Source organism: Lepisma saccharinum, unplaced genomic scaffold (assembly GCF_977018435.1).
Source record: "Lepisma saccharinum unplaced genomic scaffold, izLepSacc3.1 HAP1_SCAFFOLD_42, whole genome shotgun sequence".
NCBI classification, from domain to species: Eukaryota; Metazoa; Arthropoda; class Insecta; order Zygentoma; family Lepismatidae; genus Lepisma; species Lepisma saccharinum.
This window is the reverse complement of record NW_028142902.1, coordinates 4,065,992-4,071,877: the sequence shown is the minus strand read 5'-3', so window position 1 is coordinate 4,071,877 and position 5,886 is coordinate 4,065,992.

The window sequence follows — 5,886 nt, the reverse complement described above, 5'->3', positions numbered from 1 at the left end:
GATGAGCAAATAGAGAGCTTCGACCTGATTACATTGAGTGTAAAATCACTTCTGTATCTTCTATAATAACGGAGATATGGGAGTTTGAAATTTTATATAATGTTTTTGTAAAACGTGATTCCAAGGATGTATTACATTGTTTCAACAATGAAAGTGGTTATTTGAAATCTCCACGACAACGACAACAAATCATGCACAAATAGATTGTTTACTTTATTGTTATGATAGTTTCCATGGTAACTATGCATGAATATTACACATGGCTAAAATTTTTCCGGATGAGCAAATAGAGAGCTTCGACCTGATTACATTGAGTGTAAAATCACTTCTGTATCTTCTATAATAACGGAGATATGCGAGTTTGAAATTTTATATAATGTTTTTGTAAAACGTGATTCCAAGGACGTATTACATTGTTTCAACAATGAAAGTGGTTATTTGAAATCTCCACGACAACGACTACAATCATGCACAAATAGATTGTTTACTTTATTGTAATGATAGTTTCCATGGTAACTATGCATGAATATTACACATGGGTAAAATTTTTCCGGATGAGCAAATAGAGAGCTTCGACCTGATTACGTTGAGTGTAAAATCACTTCTGTATCTTCTATAGTAACGCAGATATGCGAGTTTGAAATTTTATATAATGTTTTTGTAAAACGTGATTCCAAGGATGTATTACATTGTTTCAACAATGAAAGTGGTTATTTCAAATCTCCACGACAACGACAACAATCATGCACAAATAGATTGTTTACTTTACTGTTATGATAGTTTCCATGGTAACTATGCATGAATATTACACATGGGTAAATCTTTTCCGGATGAGCCAATAGAGAGCTTCGACCTGATTACATTGAGTGTAAAATCACTTCTGTATCTTCTATAATAACGGAGATATGCGAGTTTGAAATTTTATATAATGTTCTTGTAAAACGTGATTCCAAGGATGTATTACATTGTTTCAACAATGAAAGTGGTTATTTCAAATCTCCACGACAACGACAACAATCATGCACAAATAGATTGTTTACTTTACTGTTATGATAGTTTCCATGGTAACTATGCATGAATATTACACATGGGTAATTTTTTTCCGGATGAGCCAATAGAGAGCTTCGACCTGATTACATTGAGTGTAAAATCACTTCTGTATCTTCTATAATAACGGAGATATGCGAGTTTGAAATTTTATATAATGTTCTTGTAAAACGTGATTCCAAGGATGTATTACATTGTTTCAACAATGAAAGTGGTTATTTGAAATCTCCACGACAACGACTACAATCATGCACAAATAGATTGTTTACTTTATTGTTATGATAGTTTCCATGGTAACTATGCATGAATATTACACATTGGTAAAATTTTTCCGGATGAGCCAATAGAGAGCTTCGACCTGATTACATTGAGTGTAAAATCACTTCTGTATCTTTTATAATAACGGAGATATGCGAGTTTGAAATTTTATATAATGTTCTTGTAAAACGTGATTCCAAGGATGTATTACATTGTTTCAACAATGAAAGTGGTTATTTGAAATCTCCACGACAACGACTACAATCATGCACAAATAGATTGTTTACTTTATTGTTATGATAGTTTCCATGGTAACTATGCATGAATATTACACATTGGTAAAATTTTTCCGGATGAGCAAATAGAGAGCTTCGACCTGATTACATTGAGTGTAAAATCACTTCTGTATCTTCTATAGTAACAGAGATATGCGAGTTTGAAATTTTATTTAATGTTCTTGTAAAACGTGATTCCAAGGATGTATTACATTGTTTCAACAATGAAAGTGGTTATTTCAAATCTCCACGACAACGACTACAATCATGCACAAATAGATTGTTTACTTTATTGTTATGATAGTTTCCATGGTAACTATGCATGAATATTACACATGGGTAAAATTTTTCCGGATGAGCAAATAGAGAGCTTCGACCTGATTACATTGAGTGTAAAATCACTTCTGTATCTTCTATAATAACGGAGATATGGGAGTTTGAAATTTTATATAATGTTTTTGTAAAACGTGATTCCAAGGATGTATTACATTGTTTCAACAATGAAAGTGGTTATTTGAAATCTCCACGACAACGACAACAAATCATGCACAAATAGATTGTTTACTTTATTGTTATGATAGTTTCCATGGTAACTATGCATGAATATTACACATGGCTAAAATTTTTCCGGATGAGCAAATAGAGAGCTTCGACCTGATTACATTGAGTGTAAAATCACTTCTGTATCTTCTATAATAACGGAGATATGCGAGTTTGAAATTTTATATAATGTTTTTGTAAAACGTGATTCCAAGGACGTATTACATTGTTTCAACAATGAAAGTGGTTATTTGAAATCTCCACGACAACGACTACAATCATGCACAAATAGATTGTTTACTTTATTGTAATGATAGTTTCCATGGTAACTATGCATGAATATTACACATGGGTAAAATTTTTCCGGATGAGCAAATAGAGAGCTTCGACCTGATTACGTTGAGTGTAAAATCACTTCTGTATCTTCTATAGTAACGCAGATATGCGAGTTTGAAATTTTATATAATGTTTTTGTAAAACGTGATTCCAAGGATGTATTACATTGTTTCAACAATGAAAGTGGTTATTTCAAATCTCCACGACAACGACAACAATCATGCACAAATAGATTGTTTACTTTACTGTTATGATAGTTTCCATGGAAACTATGCATGAATATTACACATGGGTAAATTTTTTCCGGATGAGCCAATAGAGAGCTTCGACCTGATTACATTGAGTGTAAAATCACTTCTGTATCTTCTATAATAACGGAGATATGCGAGTTTGAAATTTTATATAATGTTCTTGTAAAACGTGATTCCAAGGATGTATTACATTGTTTCAACAATGAAAGTGGTTATTTGAAATCTCCACGACAACGACAACAAATCATGCACAAATAGATTGTTTACTTTATTGTTATGATAGTTTCCATGGTAACTATGCATGAATATTACACATGGCTAAAATTTTTCCGGATGAGCAAATAGAGAGCTTCGACCTGATTACATTGAGTGTAAAATCACTTCTGTATCTTCTATAATAACGGAGATATGCGAGTTTGAAATTTTATATAATGTTTTTGTAAAACGTGATTCCAAGGACGTATTACATTGTTTCAACAATGAAAGTGGTTATTTGAAATCTCCACGACAACGACTACAATCATGCACAAATAGATTGTTTACTTTATTGTAATGATAGTTTCCATGGTAACTATGCATGAATATTACACATGGGTAAAATATTTCCGGATGAGCAAATAGAGAGCTTCGACCTGATTACGTTGAGTGTAAAATCACTTCTGTATCTTCTATAGTAACGCAGATATGCGAGTTTGAAATTTTATATAATGTTTTTGTAAAACGTGATTCCAAGGATGTATTACATTGTTTCAACAATGAAAGTGGTTATTTCAAATCTCCACGACAACGACAACAATCATGCACAAATAGATTGTTTACTTTACTGTTATGATAGTTTCCATGGTAACTATGCATGAATATTACACATGGGTAATTTTTTTCCGGATGAGCCAATAGAGAGCTTCGACCTGATTACATTGAGTGTAAAATCACTTCTGTATCTTCTATAATAACGGAGATATGCGAGTTTGAAATTTTATATAATGTTCTTGTAAAACGTGATTCCAAGGATGTATTACATTGTTTCAACAATGAAAGTGGTTATTTGAAATCTCCACGACAACGACTACAATCATGCACAAATAGATTGTTTACTTTATTGTTATGATAGTTTCCATGGTAACTATGCATGAATATTACACATTGGTAAAATTTTTCCGGATGAGCCAATAGAGAGCTTCGACCTGATTACATTGAGTGTAAAATCACTTCTGTATCTTTTATAATAACGGAGATATGCGAGTTTGAAATTTTATATAATGTTCTTGTAAAACGTGATTCCAAGGATGTATTACATTGTTTCAACAATGAAAGTGGTTATTTGAAATCTCCACGACAACGACTACAATCATGCACAAATAGATTGTTTACTTTATTGTTATGATAGTTTCCATGGTAACTATGCATGAATATTACACATTGGTAAAATTTTTCCGGATGAGCAAATAGAGAGCTTCGACCTGATTACATTGAGTGTAAAATCACTTCTGTATCTTCTATAGTAACAGAGATATGCGAGTTTGAAATTTTATTTAATGTTCTTGTAAAACGTGATTCCAAGGATGTATTACATTGTTTCAACAATGAAAGTGGTTATTTCAAATCTCCACGACAACGACTACAATCATGCACAAATAGATTGTTTACTTTATTGTTATGATAGTTTCCATGGTAACTATGCATGAATATTACACATGGGTAAAATTTTTCCGGATGAGCAAATAGAGAGCTTCGACCTGATTACATTGAGTGTAAAATCACTTCTGTATAATCTATAGTAACAGAGATATGCGAGTTTGAAATTTTATTTAATGTTCTTGTAAAACGTGATTCCAAGGATGTATTACATTGTTTCAACAATGAAAGTGGTTTTTTTCAAATCTCCACGACAACGACTACAATCATGCACAAAAAGATTGTTTACTTTATTGTTATGATAGTTTCCATGGTAACTAAGCATGAATATTACACATGTTTAAAATTTTTCCGGATGAGCAAATAGAGAGCTTCGACCTGATTACATTGAGTGTAAAATCACTTCTGTATCTTCTATAATAACGGAGATATGCGAGTTTGAAATTTTATATAATGTTTTTGTAAAACGTGATTCCAAGGATGTATTACATTGTTTCAACAATGAAAGTGGTTATTTGAAATCTCCACGACAACGACAACAAATCATGCACAAATAGATTGTTTACTTTATTGTTATGATAGTTTCCATGGTAACTATGCATGAATATTACACATGGCTAAAATTTTTCCGGATGAGCCAATAGAGAGCTTCGACCTGATTACATTGAGTGTAAAATCACTTCTGTATCTTCTATAGTAACAGAGATATGCGAGTTTGAAATTTTATTTAATGTTCTTGTAAAACGTGATTCCAAGGATGTATTACATTGTTTCAACAATGAAAGTGGTTTTTTTCAAATCTCCACGACAACGACTACAATCATGCACAAAAAGATTGTTTACTTTATTGTTATGATAGTTTCCATGGTAACTAAGCATGAATATTACACATGTTTAAAATTTTTTCGGATGAGCCAATAGAGAGCTTCGACCTGATTACATTGAGTGTAAAATCACTTCTGTATCTTCTATAATAACGGAGATATGCGAGTTTGAAATTTTATATAATATTCTTGTAAAACGTGATTCCAAGGATGTATTACATTGTTTCAACAATGAAAGTGGTTATTTCAAATCTCCACGACAACGACTACAATCATGCACAAATAGATTGTTTACTTTATTGTTATGATAGTTTCCATGGTAACTATGCATGAATATTACACATGGGTAAAATTTTTCCGGATGAGCAAATAGAGAGCTTCGACCTGATTACATTGAGTGTAAAATCACTTCTGTATCTTCTATAATAACGGAGATATGCGAGTTTGAAATTTTATATAATGTTTTTGTAAAACGTGATTCCAAGGATGTATTACATTGTTTCAACAATGAAAGTGGTTATTTGAAATCTCCACGACAACGACAACAAATCATGCACAAATAGATTGTTTACTTTATTGTTATGATAGTTTCCATGGTAACTATGCATGAATATTACACATGGCTAAAATTTTTCCGGATGAGCCAATAGAGAGCTTCGACCTGATTACATTGAGTGTAAAATCACTTCTGTATCTTCTATAGTAACAGAGATATGCGAG